This window comes from Staurois parvus, unplaced genomic scaffold, assembly GCF_062004578.1.
Source record: "Staurois parvus isolate SC_StPar_1 unplaced genomic scaffold, SC_StPar_1.0 ptg000827l, whole genome shotgun sequence".
In the NCBI taxonomy this organism is placed as follows: domain Eukaryota; kingdom Metazoa; phylum Chordata; class Amphibia; order Anura; family Ranidae; genus Staurois; species Staurois parvus.
The window spans coordinates 2,424,489-2,444,894 of record NW_028318623.1 but is presented as its reverse complement, the minus strand read 5'-3'; the positions used below and the strand labels follow the sequence as shown (position 1 = coordinate 2,444,894).

Below are 20,406 nucleotides of genomic sequence, written 5' to 3'. Positions count from 1 at the left end.
CCCGGCACCTGCCAACACCTGTGTTTAGCCCCTACGCTTACCCCCCCTTCTCCCCCAGCAAGTGCAGTGTCAGTAGGTCACTGTTACTTGATACATTGCACACAAAACCGCAGTGTTCTCAGAATCAGGCCAGATCTCTGTTAGCACTTGTCGGTAAATTTTGATGACTCTCACATGCAACAGAGTGCCAGTACTAGTGCCGCGCTACCTTTTGGTGAACTGTCGAGTACCAGCGGTCTAGTACATCTTGGTCTTTCACATACCTCCTTGATTTTTGGAGCTGTTTTTCACGGAATATCTGTATGCGTTGATTGTGGATCAAAGCAGTTTATATGCACAACAATTTATTGCCGCCAACCCAAATTCAAACCTTGCCAGACCATTCGCATGGAAACTCATTACGGTTTTCAAATTTACTTTTTTTTGGGCCTAACCCTCAACATGGGCATTACTAAAAGAAATGAATTGCGGTTGTATTGGTCCGCAGACCCGATTCATCATACGCCCGTGTTCTCTGCTGCCATGGCCAGGCATAAATATGAGAGTATAATGTGATTTGCGCTCCCGTGGTTTTTACACCCCTCCCAGATAGCGTCTGATTGCCCGTCAGTACATCAGTCATCACATTTAAACCCTTGATTGCCAGGAGCACGCTCATGTACAATAAACCTCCATTGCTAGTATAGTGTCTGAACGGGTCAATATCTTTGATCAGGTCAACACTATACCAGCGTTCACATTAGTAAAGCGTCCCCAAAAACGCAGCGTTAGCGGGATCAGCCCCGGCACCTGCCAACACTTGCGTTTAGCCCCTACGCTTACCCCCATAGATAGGCATAGATATGAGAGTATAATGTGTTTTATGCATTTCAGCGACAACACACTCTGTCATCCTCGGGGTAACCCTGAATTTGACCGGCTCCACAAAATTCAGCTCCTCGCAAATCACCTTAACCTAAAATTTGCAGATGTCTATACTCCCCAGTAAAACATCTGCATTGATGAGTCCCTTATTAATTTTTCTGGCCGCCTTGCATTCAAACAATTTCTCCCCTGCAAGCGTGCCAGATACAGGGTCAAGATGTAGAAGACCTATACCAGGGGCTGACTGACAACTCATGGGGCCCCCGGGCAATAGGGGATCATGGGGCCCCCGTGTCCTTGCCCAAACTCAAAAAAGCCTATGTAAAAGGTACCAGGGGCATCTCATGGGGCCCCCTACTGATCCCGGGCCCTCGGGCAGTGCCCGAGTTTCCAAATGGTCAGTCCGCCCCTGGGCTATAAGTTTCGGATTTATGAGGGAAAAGATAGTTACGTGGAGCCCCCCCCCCCCAGATGCCCAGACTACATGGGGAGCAGTGGCAAGATAGTTTGGGACTTGGTGTCATCATTTCTCCATATGGGGTACCACTTATACGTGGACAATTTTTATTCAAGCGTGCCACTATTCGGAAGCTACAAGCATTTCATCATTTCAGTTTCGCAGGATATAAACAGCGCCATTTGTAAATTGGGAAAGCATCTGATCACACCGATTTTGGTTTGATTAGATAATGTAAGGCAGAGGATATATCTAGAGTCTGATAGACCCCACATTTCTCAAAAAAGAATATATGACAATGTCCATTGAAGTTATAGGGGTTATTTGCATTTCCTGTTATAGCATTAAAAGTGATAAAAAAAAAAAAATGAAAGGTAAAATGTAAAAATAATAAAAAAAAAATCAAAATAACTAAAAAAAATAAATAAAATTTGCCCCTCCCATGCGCACACACCTGTGTGCACAAGCCTTGACCCTGTGCCGTTATGTAAACAGCGGTTGCACCATGCATGTGAGGTATTGCCGTGAACATCAGATCAAGGGCAGTAATTCTAACACTAGACCTCCTCTGTAAATCTAAAATGGTGGCTTTTAAAGCGCTGCCTATGGATATTAAAAATGTTTGCAGTTTGTCGCCATTGAACGGGGCATGAGCAGTTTTAAAGCATGTCATGTTTGGTATATATTTACTCGGCATACCATTATCTTTTATATTTTACCAAACAAATGGCCAATATATTGTGTTTTTGTGCATTAAAAGTAAAACAAGTGTATTTTAAAATTGCTTTTGAAAAATCGCTGCGCGAGTACTATGTGCCATGAAAAATTGTAGTACCCACCATTTTATTCACTAGGGTGTCTGCTTTAAAAAAATATATAATGTTTGGGGGTTTAAATTAATATCAGCAGAATGGGAGAACAACACATAACACCTTAATAAACACATTAGAGGAAGAGTCCTCACATCAGGTTAGTTTTGAGCTGATTATAATAACATTTTCTTCGAGTCTCTGAGACTAGGAAGAGGGTGGGGGTTGAGGCAGGCAATGCTGCTTTGGGCACAGAGACCCCAAATCTATATCCTGGTCCTCCAGTTCTCACAGTCTGTGTGTTTTGGGGGAGACATGGACTTGAATCCAAAGTAAACTGCTCCAAAGGTCCCCCCGGGCACACACCAAAAAATAGAGCCCCCTCACATACCAGGGCCATGGTTAGTAGACAAGAGGCTAGCCTGCAGTCCTCTACAAAAGCCCCTTTCCCAGATGGGTCTGTGACAAGCGCCATTCCACTAGCATGCGCAATTTTAAAGCGTGGAATGTTAGGCATCTGTTTACTTGGCGTAATATCTTTTATATTTTACCAAAAAAATGGGTCATATTGTGGGGTTTTTTTTGCATTAAAATTCAATAAAGTGTATTTTTTCCTAAAAAAAAATGCATTTGAAAAAATACAATGTGATGTAAAAAATTGCAAGGAGCACCATTTTATTCTCTAGGGGACCTGCTAAAAAATATATAAAATGTTTGGGGGTTCTGAGTAATTTTCTAGCAAATAAATAATGATTTTTACATGTAGGAGAGAAATGCCAGAATTGTCCTGGGTGGGAAGTAATTAAGTACTAAAATCGTTTGGACTGTATCCATGGAGGAGCAGCGTTGTCAGCTTAGGATGGGCATGAGCGGGATGTTCTGTAGTCCACAGAGAGAGACTCAGAGGCAGAAAGTACATGACTGAGGGACATGCAGAATATCGAGGCTAATACTTACCACCTAACCAATAAAACAACCCCCCCCTCAACCTTCTCCCACCTGAAATAACCACGCGACTCTCCTTTTGGTGTAAAAAAGGCCATAGCAGCCCATTTATTTCACATAACTCTTACATAACACTTCATAAAGTACAAGCTATTCACAACAGCCTTTGACCAATCACAGCTCTCACAGTAATTCTCAATGGCTGCAAGAATGCAGCCAGAGAGAAGGAGAAATGATTGCTTTTACAGCCTTTATGGGTGTAAAAGCAATCAATGTAAAAAAAGAAAAAAAAATCTTCATCACCCCCCACAAGTAGTACAGTGTCACTATGTTCACACTGTACTGCTAGGGTGACAGTATGTTTTAAAAAAAAACATAAATGATATAAAAATAAAAATAAATGTTTGAAAAATTATAATTTTTGATTATAAACTAATTTGGGTTATTTTTTTTACTAAAAAAATAGATGAATACATTTTGGCCAAGATTTATGAAGAAAGATTATTTATTTGCAAAATTTTTATAAAAAAAAACACTTTTTTTAAAAAATATTTGAACTTTCATTTATATAGCAAAAAAAAAAAATCCCATTGGTGAATAAATACCACCAAAATTAAGTTTTATCTGTCTCAAAAAAATGCTAAAAAATTCATATGGGTACTGTAGCAATCATGCACACAGAGATGGACGCGGTGATCCATCTTGTTAAGGCTCTTTAATCTTTGATCATTTTCTAATCCCAAATCAGCTTTCCTCATCCCCCCTCCCTCTCTGCTGAGTGACATGTGGTCTGTTTGATGCAGATCACAGGCAGCAAACTCATTGGGAGGGCGTCATGATTATAAATCCCACAACTAGCTGGCGCCCCTCTGTCTGCAAGACCCTTGCTGGAGAAGGGGTCGTAAAGCCATAAACCGAGCCTTCACTGAGCTTCAAAAGACATTCCAGGGATTTGTAAAACAGACTTACATTTTAAAACCCAGTTTTCCATATAATTTTATATCTCCAAATAGGAAATAATTACACAAACATTGAGCACATATTCGGATGGCTCACTTTAAGACAAGTCGCCTAGTATATTACACCACCTATCTGACATACACAGGAGAGCAAAAAATTATATCTCCTTAACCATTCAAGCAGATATTTCATATCTAACCGTTCAGCAGATGATTCTGGGTATTAATCTACTCGTGGATAGAATGTTATATGTACGTAGGAAAAGTTATTGGCCATAGTATAATTTGTGAAGGCTTTGGTGAAAGCCTGAGCTCCCCGCCTACACAACCCCCTCCCCAAATGAGGTGATTGGTTCTCTGCTTCAGGGAGACACCTTGTGGAGTTCCTAGAAATAGCTAAGCTAAGCTGAGTTGAGCTAAGTTGAAGTTTCTCCTTTTTTAACATCGGAACTAACGTTGAGAGATAAGGCATCCTTTTGGCTCTGACACCTGATCTGCTTAGCCCAAGGCTGACGGTAAGTACTTTATCCCTCTAAACTTCTTTCTGTTATCTCTTTGCTGTGCTATTGCTTTCTGTATATTTATATATATATATTGGCTACATCTTTTTCTGTAAATATTTTTATTGCACCCTGTTGACCTTTTAGTAATAAATCTTACTTTCTGAAAGTGTTGAACTGTTTCTAAAGCTCTTTAATGCAAACTAAGAACCCCTGCCTCTGAAAAGCGCTATTGGGTGTGTGTGTGTTTAAACCTCTGTATAACCTGCATGCAGTGACAGTGGTATACAGACGATTATTCAAACATCATAGTGTTATTGCTGATATTGCCGAGTTTCCTCTTTCTCTGTACAAAAAAGAGCTGGTGGCAGTGTGAAGGGTTAATTGCGTATATAACCTGACCCAGTAACAATCGTTCCCAGGCTGCCGCCACCCAGGTTGTGGTCCATTAGCTGGAAAATCTTTGTGCAGGGTGCAGCTGGGCGTGGCATTGTTACACACGTGACAGCGCGGTTTTAGATTGGCTAGTCCTTAAGTCACGAGTTTGGTGAGAAGGGCTGGGGTCCAACGCTGTGATCGTCAGAGGTACAGTGTTGCATGACCGCGCAATTGTCATTCAAAGTGTGATAACGCTGAAAGCTGAAAATTGGCCTGGACAGGAAGGGGGTGAAAGTGTCTGGACTAGAAGTGGTTATACTGTCACCAATGCAGTACAGCATGATCATTAACTGGTGTGGTGGTAAGGGGACACTGACTGGTGACAGTACAAAAAAAATATTTTTTTCCCAGTATTTTTTCTTTCTTTAATGATTTTTTTGGCACACTGTGACCAGAACAATATAATGTTGCCATTTTTTTAATACATTATGATTGCTTATAGCAGGGAAACTCTGGAAGCGTATCTAAACCCAAAAGAAAAATGTCATATATTGCAGCCTCTCAGTCTTTAGTAATGATGAGTGCATTAGATTTCTTTTTTGAGACAATGTTCCTTTTTCTTTTTTTACATGTTGCTATCCCTGGGTGACAATGCTAACTCCTGTATGTACATACAAAACTCTCACAAGATGTGTATGACCCCTTATTACTAAGCAGGTCATATAAGCCAAAAGTAGTATTTTCAAAGACCACCAGGCACTGCTCTACTTTTCACGTCTCGATGGGGCAAAGCATGGTGTGGCGGTGAAAACTAACACAATCCAGTTGCAATATAAGAACTTGTATTGGAGCAATGCAAGCTGTCACAAAAAAGCCCAGTGGGAAGACACCCCAACCGGTACATTCATGGATCCCAACAGTGAGCAAATAACAGGTTTAGCCGAACCGACAGCGCCTGTGATGAGGTACAGAGTGCTGCCTGGCCATCGCATACCCAAGTAGGAAGATGTTCAGAGGAGTTGCAAGTCCTAAGCTTTCAAGAACCTTTCTCTACTGCTATTTCTGTCTCTAACTGGCGTGGTACATGACCCTACTCTACCCACACGCAAGTGCACGCCAAAACCTGGGAGGAGACTTATAAAGCCTCTGCAGACCCAAGATGGCCACCAAGGGTCACCTGAATGCAGCACGGCCAACCAGAATGCTGCCTTCAGGGGCCAAGAAGCCATAGAGAAACTAGGTTTCTCCTAACTTCCTATCTAGGCTGTGATACCGTTCGGGGCAATCGCCACCTACAGTGGAGACAGCGGACTGCACCTGCCTACACATTGCTCCAACTTGAGCACAATGTTACAATACGATCCCCCTATTCCATGGCCATGAAAACACAAAATGCCGGACACAGAGTGGTGTTTTTTTTAACACAACAGAATAAGGTGCAACTTCCCTTTCTCTGTAAAAGAAAGCACTTTGCCTAAGCACACAGATTATCATATGAAAAGCCAACTTAGCAGAGGATGGTTTTGATCCATTGACCTCTGGGTTATGAGCCCAGTGCGCTACCACTGCGCCACTCTGCTGAAGAAGAGGGAAAAAACATGAGAAGAATGGGAGGAGAAATAAGTAGAACACAGGGAAAGGAAAAGGGTAGGGGAAGGGGATCCCACAATGCGCTGTCATCGAGCTATCTGCCTGGCCATTGACAACTTTTGGTGGCCAGCTTCTGGGTCCTGAATGCTGGCAGTTGTCATTGGCCAGGTGGGGATGACGCCAATCCCGTGCACATGAGTGTATTTAGATTTTGTGCTGCCCTAGGCAACACAAAAATTTTGCCCCTCCCCCATCCCCAATGACAGAACGAGAGAGTTCAATATGTGTGTGTATGTATATATAATTCTCTCTATCTCCCTCTCTCTTTCTTTGGTTGGTAGCTTTAATGCAGAAGAGACAAAGCATGTCTATTCTGCATTATAAAGGCAAGGAAAAAAGAGAGAGTGGAGAAGGTGATTGGAGGATCTATAGGGGTGCGCATCTGCTATTCAATTGCACCACCACCTCAGTTGGATCTCCCATCCCAGCCACTGACATCCCCGGGTAGCCGGTTTCCAGGTCCCGAAACCTGGCAACTGTCATTGACCAGGTGGGGATGACGTTACTCTCGTGCATGCACAAGAGTTTGTAAAATTCGGCATTGCGGAATTTGTACAGTGAGATGCACCTACAGGACTCACTGTACAGGAGTGGACAAGCATGTTGGTAGCTTTAATGCAGAAGAGACAAAGCATGTCTTTTCTTAATTTTAAAGGGAAGGAAAAAAAGAGCGGAGAAGGTGGTTGGAGGATCTATAGGGGTGCTCTTCTACTATTCTTTAGCACCACCACCTCAGTTGGATTTCCCCTCCTGGCTGCTGACATCCCGGCTTCCCAGTTTCTGGGTCCCAAAAGCTGGCAACTGTCATTGGCTGGGTGGGGATGACGTCACTCTTTAATGCAGAAGAGACAAAGCATGTCTTTTCTGAATTTTAAAGGGAAGGAAAAAAAAGAGAGTTGAGAAGGTGGTTGGAGGATCTATAGGGGTGCTCTTCTACTATTCTGTAGCACCACCACCTCAGTTGGATTTCCCCTCCTGGCTGCTGACATCCCTGGTTGCCAGTTTCTGGGTCCCAAAAGCTGGCAACTGTCATTGGTCGGGTGGGGATCACGTCACTCTTGCATATGCACAAGAGTTTGTAAAATTCGGCATTGCGGAATTTGTACAGTGAGATGCACCTACAGGACTCACTGTACAGGAGTGGACAAGCTTTTTGGTAGCTTTAATGCAGAAGAGACAAAGCATGTCTTTTCTGAATTTTAAAGGGAAGGAAAAAAAGAGTGGAGAAGTTGGTTGGAGGATCTATAGGGGTGCTCTTCTACTATTCTTTAGCACCACCACCTCAGTTGGATTTCCCCTCCTGGCTGCTGACATCCCGGGTTGCCAGTTTCTGTGTCCCAAAAGCTGGCAACTGTCATTGGCCGGGTGGGGATGATGCCACTCTTTAATGCAGAAGAGACAAAGCATGTCTTTTCTGAATTTTAAAGGGAAGGAAAAAAAAGAGAGTGGAGAAGGTGGTTGGAAGATCTATAGGGGTGCTCTTCTACTATTCTTCAGCACGACCACCTCAGTTGGATTTCCCCTCCTGGCTGCTGACATCCCGGGTTGCCAGTTTCTGGGTTCCAAAAGCTGGCAACTGTCATTGGCCGGGTGGGGATGACGTCACTCTTGCATATGCAGAAGAGCTCGTCAAATTCGGCATTGCAGAATTTGTACAGTGAGATGCACCTACAGGACTCACTGTACAGGAGTGGGCAAGCTTGTTGGTAGCTTTAATGCAGAAGAGACAAAGCATGTCTTTTCTGAATTTTAAGGGGATGGAAAAAAAGAGAGTGGAGAAGGTGGTTGGAGGATCTATAGGGGTGCTCTTCTACTATTCTTTAGCACCACCACCTCAGTTGGATTTCCCCTCCTGGCTGCAGACATACTGGGTTGCCAGTTTCTGGGTCCCAAAAGCTGGCAACTGTCATTGGCCGGGTGGGGATGACGTCACTCTTGCATATGCACAAGAGTTCGTAAAATTCGGCATTGCGGAATTTGTACAGTGAGATACACCTACAGGACTCACTGTACAGGAGTGGACAAGCTTGTTGGTAGCTTTAATGAAGAAGAGAAAAAGCATGTCTTTTCTGAATTTTAAGGGGAAGGAAAAAAAGAGAGTGGAGAAGGTGGTTGGAGGATCTATAGGGGTGCTCTTCTACTATTCTTTAGCAGCACCACCTAAGTTGGATTTCCCCTCCTGGCTGCTTACATCCCGGGTTGCCAGTTTCTGGGTCCCAAAAGCTGGCAACTGTCATTGGCCGGGTGGGGATGACGTCACTCTTTAATGCAGAAGAGACAAAGCATGTCTTTTCTGAATTTTAAAGGGAAGGAAAAAAAGAGTGGAGAAGGTGGTTGGAGGATCTATAGGGGCGCTCTTCTACTATTCTTTAGCACCACCACCTCAGTTGGATTTCCCCTCCTGGCTGCTGACATCCCTGGTTGCCAATTTCTGGGTCCCAAAAGCTGGCAACTGTCATTGGCCGGGTGGGGATGACGTCACTCTTGCATATGCACAAGAGTTAGTCAAATTTGGCATTGCCAAATTTGTACAGTGAGATGCACCTACAGGACTCACTGTACAGGAGAGGACAAGCCTGTTGGTAGCTTTAATGCAGAAGAGACAAAGCATGTCTTTTCTGAATTTTAAAGGGAAGGAAAAAAAAGAGTGGAGAAGGTGGTTGGAGGATCTATAGGGGTGGTCTTCTACTATTCTGTAGCACCACCACCTCAGCTGGATTTCCCCTCCTGGCTGCTTACATCCCGGGTTGCCAGTTTCTGGGTCCCAAACGCTGGCAACTGTCATTGGCCGGGTGGGGATGACGTCACTCTTTAATGCAATAGAGACAAAGCATGTCTTTTCTGAATTTTAAAGGGAAGAAAAAAAAAGAGAGTGGAGAAGGTGGTTGGAGGATCTATAGGGGTGCTCTTCTACTATTCTTTAGCACCACTACCTCAGTTGGATTTCCCCGAAATCCCGGGTTGCCAGTTTCTGGGTCCCAAAAGCTGGCAACTGTCATTGGCCGGGTGGGGATGACGTCACTCTTTAATGCAGAAGAGACAAAGCATGTCTTTTCTGAATTTTAAAGGGAAGGAAAAAAAAGAGTGGAGAAGGTGGTTGGAGGATCTATAGGGGTGCTCTTCTACTATTCTTTAGCACAACCACCTCAGTTGGATTTCCCCTCCTGGCTGCTGACATCCCAGGTTGCCAGTTTCTGGGTCCCAAAAGCTGGCAACTGTCATTGGCCGGGTGGGGATGACGTCACTCTTGCATATGCACAAGAGTTCGTCAAATTCGGCATTGCGGAATTTGTACAGTGAGATGCACCTACAGGACTCACTGTACCAAGTGGACAAGCCTGTTGGTAGCTTTAATGCAGAAGAGACAAAGCATGTCTTTTCTGAATTTTAAAGGGAAGGAAAAAAAAGAGTGGAGAAGGTGGTTGGAGGATCTATAGGGGTGCTCTTCTACTATTCTTTAGCACCACCACCTCAGTTGGATTTTCCCTCCTGGCTGCTGACATCCCAGGTTGCCAGTTTCTGGGTCCCAAAAGCTGGCAACTGTCATTGGCCGGGTGGAGATGACGTCACTCTTTAATGCAGAAGAGACAAAGCATGTCTTTTCTGAATTTTAAAGGGAAGAAAAAAAAAGAGAGTGGAGAAGGTGGTTGGAGGATCTATAGGGGTGCTCTTCTACTATTCTTTAGCACCACCACCTCAGTTGGATTTCCCCGACATCCCGGGTTGCCAGTTTCTGGGTCCCAAAAGCTGGCAACTGTCATTGGCCGGGTGGGGATGACGTCACTCTTTAATGCAGAAGAGACAAAGCATGTCTTTTCTGAATTTTAAAGGGAAGGAAAAAAAAGAGTGGAGAAGGTGGTTGGAGGATCTATAGGGGTGGTCTTCTACTATTCTGTAGCACCACCACCTCAGTTGGATTTCCCCTCCTGGCTGCTTACATCCCGGGTTGCCAGTTTCTGGGTCCCAAAAGCTGGCAACTGTCATTGGCCGGGTGGGGATGACGTCACTCTTGCATATGCACAAGAGTTCGTCAAATTCGGCATTGCCAAATTTGTACAGTGAGATGCACCTACAGGACTCACTGTACAGGAGTGGACAAGCCTGTTGGTAGCATTAATGCAGAAGAGACAAAGCATGTCTTTTCTGAATTTTAAAGGGAAGGAAAATAAAGAGTGGAGAAGGTGGTTGGAGGATCTATAGGGGTGCTCTTCTACTATTCTTTACCACCACCACCTCAGTTGGATTTCCCCGACATCCCGGTTTGCCAGTTTCTGGGTCCCAAAAGCTGGCAACTGTCATTGGCCGGGTGGGGATGACGTCACTCTTTAATGCAGAAGAGACAAAGCATGTCTTTTCTGAATTTTAAAGGGAAGAAAAAAAAAGAGAGTAGAGAAGGTGGTTGGAGGATCTATAGGGGTGCTCTTCTACTATTCTTTAGCACCACCACCTCAGTTGGATTTCCCCGACATCCCGGGTTGCCAGTTTCTGGGTCCCAAAAGCTGGCAACTGTCATTGGCCGGGTGGGGATGACGTCACTCTTGCATATGCACAAGAGTTCGTAAAATTCGGCATTGCGGAATTTGTACAGTGAGATGCACCTACAGGACTCACTGTACAGGAGTGGACAAGCCTGTTGGTAGCTTTAATGCAGAAGAGACAAAGCATGTCTTTTCTGAATTTTAAAGGGATTAAAAAAAAAGAGAGGAGAAGGTGGTTGGAGGATCTATAGGGGTGCTCTTCTACTATTCTTTAGCACCACCACCTCAGTTGGATTTCCCCTCCTGGCTGCTGACATCCTGGGTTGCCAGTTTCTGGGTCCCAAAAGCTGGCAACTGTCATTGGCCGGGTGGGGATGACGTCACTCTTGCATATGCACAAGAGTTAGTCAAATTTGGCATTGCCAAATTTGTACAGTGAGATGCACCTACAGGACTCACTGTACAGGAGTGGACAAGCCTGTTGGTAGCTTTAATGCAGAAGAGACAAAGCATGTCTTTTCTGAATTTTAAAGGGAAGGAAAAAAAAGAGTGGAGAAGGTGGTTGGAGGATCTATAGGGGTGGTCTTCGACTATTCTGTAGCACCACCACCTCAGTTGGATTTCCCCTCCTGGCTGCTGACATCCTGGGTTGCCAGTTTCTGGGTCCCAAAAGCTGGCAACTGTCATTGGCCGGGTGGGGATGACATCACTCTTTAATGCAGAAGAGACAAAGCATGTCTTTTCTGAATTTTAAAGGGAAGGAAAAAAAAGAGTGGAGAAGGTGGTTGGAGGATCTATAGGGGTGCTCTTCTACTATTCTTTAGCACAACCACCTCAGTTGGATTTCCCCGACATCCCGGGTTGCCAGTTTCTGGGTCCCAAAAGCTGGCAACTGTCATTGGCCGGGTGGGGATGACGTCACTCTTTAATGCAGAAGAGACAAAGCATGTCTTTTCTGAATTTTAAAGGGAAGAAAAAAAAAGAGAGTGGAGAAGGTGGTTGGAGGATCTATAGGGGTGCTCTTCTACTATTCTTTAGCACCACCACCTCAGTTGGATTTCCCCGACATCCCGGGTTGCCAGTTTCTGGGTCCCAAAAGCTGGCAACTATCATTGGCCGGGTGGGGATGACGTCACTCTTTAATGCAGAAGAGACAAAGCATGTCTTTTCTGAATTTTAAAGGGAAGGAAAAAAAGAGTGGAGAAGGTGGTTGGAGGATCTATAGGGGTGCTCTTCTACTATTCTTTAGCACCACCACCTCAGTTGGATTTCCCTTCCTGGCTGCTGACATCCCAGGTTGCCAGTTTCTGGGTCCCAAAAGCTGGCAACTGTAATTGGCCGGGTGGGGATGACGTCACTCTTGCATATGTACAAGAGTTAGTCAAATTTGGCATTGCCAAATTTGTACAGTGAGATGCACCTACAGGACTCACTGTACAGGAGTGGACAAGCCTGTTGGTAGCTTTAATGCAGAAGAGACAAAGCATGTCTTTTCTGAATTTTAAAGGGAAGGAAAAAAAGAGTGGAGAAGGTGGTTGGAGGATCTATAGGGGTGCTCTTCTATTATTCTTTAGCACCACCACCTCAGTTGGATTTCCCCTCCTGGCTGCTTACATCCCGGGTTGCCAGTATCTGGGTCCCAAAAGCTGGCAACTGTCATTGGCCGGGTGGGGATGACGTCACTCTTTAATGCAGAAGAGACAAAGCATGTCTTTTCTGAATTTTAAAGGGAAGAAAAAAAAAGAGAGTGGAGAAGGTGGTTGGAGGATCTATAGGGGTGCTCTTCTACTATTCTTTAGCACCACCACCTCAGTTGGATTTCCCCGACATCCCGGGTTGCCAGTTTCTGGGTCCCAAAAGCTGGCAACTGTCATTGGCCGGGTGGGGATGACGTCACTCTTTAATGCAGAAGAGACAAAGCATGTCTTTTCTGAATTTTAAAAGGAAGGAAAAAAAAGAGTGGAGAAGGTGGTTGGAGGATCTATAGGGGTGGTCTTCTACTATTCTGTAGCACCACCACCTCAGTTGGATTTCCCCTCCTGGCTGCTTACATCCCGGGTTGCCAGTTTCTGGGTCCCAAAAGCTGGCAACTGTCATTGGCCGGGTGGGGATGACGTCACTCTTTAATGCAGAAAAGACAAAGCATGTCTTTTCTGAATTTTAAAGGGAAGGAAAAAAAAGAGTGGAGAAGGTGGTTGGAGGATCTATAGGCGTGCTCTTCTACTATTCTTTAGCACCACCACCTCAGTTGGATTTCCCCGACATCCCGGGTTGCCAGTTTCTGGGACCCAAAAGCTGGCAACTGTCATTGGCCGGGTGGGGATGACGTCACTCTTTAATGCAGAAGAGACAAAGTATGTCTTTTCTGAATTTTAAAGGGAAGGAAAAAAAAGAGTGGAGAAGGTGGTTGGAGGATCTATAGGGGTGCTCTTCTACTATTCTTTAGCACCACCACCTCAGTTGGATTTCCCCTCCTGGCTGCTGACATCCCGGGTTGCCAGTTTCTGGGTCCCAAAAGCTGGCAACTGTCATTGGCCGGGTGGGGATGACGTCACTCTTGCATATGCACAAGAGTTCGTCAAATTCGGCATTGCGGAATTTGTACAGTGAGATGCACCTACAGGACTCACTGTACAGGAGTGGACAAGCCTGTTGGTAGCTTTAATGCAGAAGAGACAAAGCATGTCTTTTCTGAATTTTAAAGGGAAGGAAAAAAAAGAGTGGAGAAGGTGGTTGGAGGATCTATAGGGGTGCTCTTCTACTATTCTATAGCACCACCACCTCAGTTGGATTTCCCCTCCTGGCTGCTTACATCCTGGGTTGCCAGTTTCTGGGTCCCAAATACTGGCAAATGTCATTGGCCGGGTGGGGATGACGTCACTCTTTAATGCAGAAGAGACAAAGCATGTCTTTTCTGAATTTTAAAGGGAAGAAAAAAAAAGAGAGTGGAGAAGGTGGTAGGAGGATCTATAGGGGTGCTCTTCTACAATTCTTTAGCACCACCACCTCAGTTGGATTTCCCCGACATCCTGGGTTGCCAGTTTCTGGGTCCCAAAAGCTGGCAACTGTCATTGGCCGGGTGGGGATGACGTCACTCTTTAATGCAGAAGAGACAAAGCATGTCTTTTCTCAATTTTAAAGGGAAGGAAAAAAAAGAGTGGAGAAAATTGTTGGAGGATCTATAGGGGTGCTCTTCTACTATTCTTTAGCACCACCACCTCAGTTGGATTTCCCCTCCTGGCTGCTGATATCCCAGGTTGCCAGTATCTGGGTCCCAAAAGCTGGCAACTGTCATTGGCCGGGTGGGGATGACGTCACTCTTGCATATGCACAAGAGTTAGTCAAATTTGGCATTGCCAAATTTGTACAGTGAGATGCACCTACAGGACTCACTGTACAGGAGTGGACAAGCCTGTTGGTAGCTTTAATGCAGAAGAGACAAAGCATGTCTTTTCTGAATTTTAAAGGGAAGAAAAAAAAAGAGAGTGGAGAAGGTGGTTGGAGGATCTATAGGGGTGCTCTTCTACTATTCTTTAGCACCACCACCTCAGTTGGATTTCCCCGACATCCCGGGTTGCCAGTTTCTGGGTCCCAAAAGCTGGCAACTGTCATTGGCCGGGTGGGGATGACGTCACTCTTTAATGCAGAAGAGACAAAGCATGTCTTTTCTGAATTTTAAAGGGAAGGAAAAAAAAGAGTGGAGAAGGTGGTTGGAGGATCTATAGGGGTGGTCTTCTACTATTCTGTAGCACCACCACCTCAGTTGGATTTCCCCTCCTGGCTGCTTACATCCCGAGTTGCCAGTTTCTGGGTCCCAAAAGCTGGCAACTGTCATTGGCCGGGTGAAGATGACGTCACTCTTGCATATGCACAAGAGTTCGTCAAATTCGGCATTGCGAAATTTGTACAGTGAGATGCACCTACAGGACTCACTGTACAGGAGTGGACAAGCCTGTTGGTAGCTTTAATGCAGAAGAGACAAAGCATGTCTTTTCTGAATTTTAAAGGGAAGGAAAAAAAAGAGTGGAGAAGGTGGTTGGAGGATCTATAGGGGTGCTCTTCTACTATTCTTTAGCACCACCACCTCAGTTGGATTTCCCCGACATCCCGGGTTGCCAGTTTCTGGGTCCCAAAAGCAGGCAACTGTCATTGGCCGGGTGGGGATGACGTCACTCTTTAATGCAGAAGAGACAAAGCATGTCTTTTCTGAATTTTAAAGGGAAGGAAAAAAAAGAGTGGAGAAGGTGGTTGGAGGATCTATAGGGGTGGTCTTCTACTATTCTGTAGCACCACCACCTCAGTTGGATTTCCCCTCCTGGCTGCTTACATCCCGAGTTGCCAGTTTCTGGGTCCCAAAAGCTGGCAACTGTCATTGGCCGGGTGAAGATGACGTCACTCTTGCATATGCACAAGAGTTCGTCAAATTCGGCATTGCCAAATTTGTACAGTGAGATGCACCTACAGGACTCACTGTACAGGAGTGGACAAGCCTGTTGGTAGCTTTAATGCAGAAGAGACAAAGCATGTCTTTTCTGAATTTTAAAGGGAAGGAAAAAAAAGAGTGGAGAAGGTGGTTGGAGGATCTATAGGGGTGCTCTTCTACTATTCTTTAGCACCACCACCTCAGTTGGATTTCCCCTCCTGGCTGCTGACATCCTGGGTTGCCAGTTTCTGGGTCCCAAAAGCTGGCAACTGTCATTGGCCGGGTGGGGATGACGTCACTCTTTAATGCAGAAGAGACAAAGCATATCTTTTCTGAATTTTAAAGGGAAGAAAAAAAAAGAGAGTGGAGAAGGTGGTTGGAGGATCTATAGGGGTGCTCTTCTACTATTCTTTAGCACCACCACCTCAGTTGGATTTCCCCGACATCCCGGGTTGCCAGTTTCTGGGTCCCAAAAGTTGGCAACTGTCATTGGCCGGGTGGGGATGATGTCACTCTTTAATGCAGAAGAGACAAAGCATGTCTTTTCTGAATTTTAAAGGGAAGGAAAAAAAAGAGTGGAGAAGGTGGTTGGAGGATCTATAGGGGTGCTCTTCTACTATTCTTTAGCACCACCACCTCAGTTGGATTTCCCCTCCTGGCTGCTGACATCCCAGGTTGCCAGTTTCTGGGTCCCAAAAGCTGGCAACTGTCATTGGCCGGGTGGGGATGACGTCACTCTTTAATGCAGAAGAGACAAAGCATGTCTTTTCTGAATTTTAAAGGGAAGGAAAAAAAGAGTGGAGAAGGTGGTTGGAGGATCTATAGGGGCGCTCTTCTACTATTCTTTAGCACCACCACCTCAGTTGGATTTCCCCTCCTGGCTGCTGACATCCCTGGTTGCCAATTTCTGGGTCCCAAAAGCTGGCAACTGTCATTGGCCGGGTGGGGATGACGTCACTCTTGCATATGCACAAGAGTTAGTCAAATTTGGCATTGCCAAATTTGTACAGTGAGATGCACCTACAGGACTCACTGTACAGGAGAGGACAAGCCTGTTGGTAGCTTTAATGCAGAAGAGACAAAGCATGTCTTTTCTGAATTTTAAAGGGAAGGAAAAAAAAGAGTGGAGAAGGTGGTTGGAGGATCTATAGGGGTGGTCTTCTACTATTCTGTAGCACCACTACCTCAGTTGGATTTCCCCGAAATCCCGGGTTGCCAGTTTCTGGGTCCCAAAAGCTGGCAACTGTCATTGGCCGGGTGGGGATGACGTCACTCTTTAATGCAGAAGAGACAAAGCATGTCTTTTCTGAATTTTAAAGGGAAGGAAAAAAAAGAGTGGAGAAGGTGGTTGGAGGATCTATAGGGGTGCTCTTCTACTATTCTTTAGCACAACCACCTCAGTTGGATTTCCCCTCCTGGCTGCTGACATCCCAGGTTGCCAGTTTCTGGGTCCTAAAAGCTGGCAACTGTCATTGGCCGGGTGGGGATGACGTCACTCTTGCATATGCACAAGAGTTCATCAAATTCGGCATTGCGGAATTTGTACAGTGAGATGCACCTACAGGACTCACTGTACAGGAGTGGACAAGCCTGTTGGTAGCTTTAATGCAGAAGAGACAAAGCATGTCTTTTCTGAATTTTAAAGGGAAGGAAAAAAAAGAGTGGAGAAGGTGGTTGGAGGATCTATAGGGGTGGTCTTCTACTATTCTTTAGCACCACCACCTCAGTTGGATTTCCCCTCCTGGCTGCTGACATCCTGGGTTGCCAGTTTCTGGGTCCCAAAAGCTGGCAACTGTCATTGGCCGGGTGGGGATGACGTCACTCTTTAATGCAGAAGAGACAAAGCATGTCTTTTCTGAATTTTAAAGGGAAGGAAAAAAAAGATAGTGGAGAAGGTGGTTGGAGGATCTATAGGGGTGCTCTTCTACTATTCTTCAGCACGACCACCTCAGTTGGATTTCCCCTCCTGGCTGCTGACATCCCAGGTTGCCAGTTTCTGGGTCCCAAAAGCTGGCAACTGTCATTGGCCGGGTGGGGATGACGTCACTCTTGCATATGCACAAGAGTTCGTAAAATTCAGCATTGCGGAATTTGTACAGTGAGATGCACCTACAGGACTCACTGTACAGGAGTGGACAAGCTTTTTGGTAGCTTTAATGCAGAAGAGAAAAAGCATGTCTTTTCTGAATTTTAAAGGGAAGGAAAAAAAAGAGTGGAGAAGGTGGTTGGAGGATCTATAGGGGTGCTCTTCTACTATTCTTTAGCACCACCACCTCAGTTGGATTTCCCCTCCTGGCTGCTGACATCCCAGGTTGCCAGTTTCTGGGTCCCAAAAGCTGGCAACTGTCATTGGCCGGGTGGGGATGACGTCACTCTTTAATGCAGAAGAGACAAAGCATGTCTTTTCTGAATTTTAAAGGGAAGAAAAAAAAAGAGAGTGGAGAAGGTGGTTGGAGGATCTATAGGGGTGCTCTTCTACTATTCTTTAGCACCACCACCTCAGTTGGATTTCCCCGACATCCCGGGTTGCCAGTTTCTGGGTCCCAAAAGCAGGCAACTGTCATTGGCCGGGTGGGGATGACGTCACTCTTTAATGCAGAAGAGACAAAGCATGTCTTTTCTGAATTTTAAAGGGAAGGAAAAAAAAGATAGTGGAGAAGGTGGTTGGAGGATCTATAGGGGTGCTCTTCTACTATTCTGTAGCACCACCACCTCAGTTGGATTTCCCCTCCTGGCTGCTGACATCCTGGGTTCCCAGTTTCAGGGTCCCAAAAGCTGGCAACTGTCATTAGCCGGTGGGGATGACGTCACTCTTCCATATGCACAAGAGTTCGTCAAATTTGGCATTGCCAAATTTGTACAGTGAGATGCACCTACAGGACTCACTGTACAGGAGTGGACAAGCCTGTTGGTAGCTTTAATGCAGAAAAGACTAAGCATGTCTTTTCTGAATTTTAAAGGGAAGGAAAAAAAAGAGAGTGGAGAAGGTGGTTGGAGGATCTATAGGGGTGCTCTTCTACTATTCTTTAGCACCACCACCTCAGTTGGATTTCCCCTCCTGGCTGCTGACATCCCGGGTTGCCAGTTTCTGGGTCCCAAAAGCTGGCAACTGTCATTGGCCGGGTGGGGATGACGTCACTCTTTAATGCAGAAGAGACAAAGCATGTCTTTTCTGAATTTTAAAGGGAAGGAAAAAGAGAGTTGAGAAGGTGGTTAGAGGATCTATAGGGGTGCTCTTCTACTATTCTGTAGCACCACCACCTCAGTTGGATTTCCCCTCCTGGCTTCTGACATCCCTGGTTGCCAGTTTCTGGGTCCCAAAAGCTGGCAACTGTCATTGGCTGGGTGGGGAAGACGTCACTCTTTAATGCAGAAGAGACAAAGCATGTCTTTTCTGAATTTTAAAGGGAAGGAAAAAAAAGAGAGTGGAGAAGGTAGTTGGAGGATCTATAGGGGTGCTCTTCTACTATTCTGTAGCACCACCACCTCAGTTGGATTTCCCCTCCTGGCTGCTGACATCCCGGGTTGCCAGTTTCTGGGTCCCAAAAGCTGGCAACTGTCATTGGCCGGGTGGGGATGACGTCACTCTTTAATGCAGAAGAGACAAAGCATGTCTTTTCTGAATTTTAAAGGGAAGGAAAAAAAAGAGAGTTGAGAAGGTGGTTGGAGGATCTATAGGGGTGCACTTCTACTATTCTTTAGCACCACCACCTCAGTTGGATTTCCCCTCCTGGCTTCTGACATCCCTGGTTGCCAGTTTCTAGGTCCCAAAAGCTGGCAACTGTCATTGGCCGGGTGGGGATGACGTCACTCTTGCATATGCACAAGAGTTAGTCAAATTTGGCATTGCCAAATTTGTACAGTGAGATTCACCTACAGGACTCACTGTACAGGACTGGACAAGCCTGTTGGTAGCTTTAATGCAGAAGAGACAAAGCATGTCTTTCCTGAATTTTAAATGAAAAGAAAAAAAAGAGAGTGTAGAAGGTGGTTGGAGAATCTATAGGGGTGCTCTTCTACTATTATTTAGCACCACCACCTCAGTTGGATTTCCCCTCCTGGCTGCTGACATCCTGGGTTGCCAGTTTCTGGGTCCCAAAAGCTGGCAACTGTCATTGGCTGGGTGGGGAAGACGTCACTCTTTAATGCAGAAGAGACAAAGCATGTCTTTTCTGAATTTTAAAGGGAAGGAAAAAAAAGAGAGTGGAGAAGGTGGTTGGAGGATCTATAGGGGTGGTCTTCTACTATTCTGTAGCACCACCACCTCAGTTGGATTTCCCCTCCTGGCTGCTTACATCCCGGGTTGCCAGTTTCTGGGTCCCAAAAGCTGGCAACTGTCAGTGGCCGGGTGGGGATGACGTCACTCTTGCATATGCACAAGAGTTCGTCAAATTTGGCATTGCCAAATTTGTACAGTGAGATGTACCTACAGGACTCACTGTACAGGAGTGGACAAGCCTGTTGGTAGCTTTAATGCAGAAGAGACAAAGCATGTCTTTCCTGAATTTTAAATGAAAAGAAAAAAAAGAGAGTGGAGAAGGTGGTTGGAGGATCTATAGGGGTGGTCTTCTACTATTCTGTAGCACCACCACCTCAGTTGGATTTCCCCTCCTGGCTGCTGACATCCCGGGTTGCCAGTTTCTGGGTCCCAAAAGCTGGCAACTGTCATTGGCCGGGTGGGGATGACGTCACTCTTTAATGCAGAAGAGACAAAGCATGTCTTTTCTGAATTTTAAAGGGAAGGAAAAAAAAGAGAGTTGAGAAGGTGGTTGGAGGATCTATAGGGGTGCACTTCTACTATTCTTTAGCACCACCACCTCAGTTGGATTTCCCCTCCTGGCTGCTGACATCCCTGGTTGCCAGTTTCTGGGTCCCAAAAGCTGGCAACTGTCATTGGCCGGGTGGGGATGACGTCACTCTTGCATATGCACAAGAGTTAGTCA

General features: G+C 45.5%; 1 non-coding gene across 1 annotated transcript; it reads right to left on the bottom strand.

Annotated features, from left to right (window-relative positions):
* Positions 1–6,420: 6,420 nt before the first annotated feature.
* On the bottom strand, positions 6,421–6,492 carry TRNAM-CAU (transfer RNA methionine (anticodon CAU)). The gene has a single exon. It is a non-coding gene; the product is annotated as a tRNA-Met (tRNA).
* Positions 6,493–20,406: the final 13,914 nt, after the last annotated feature.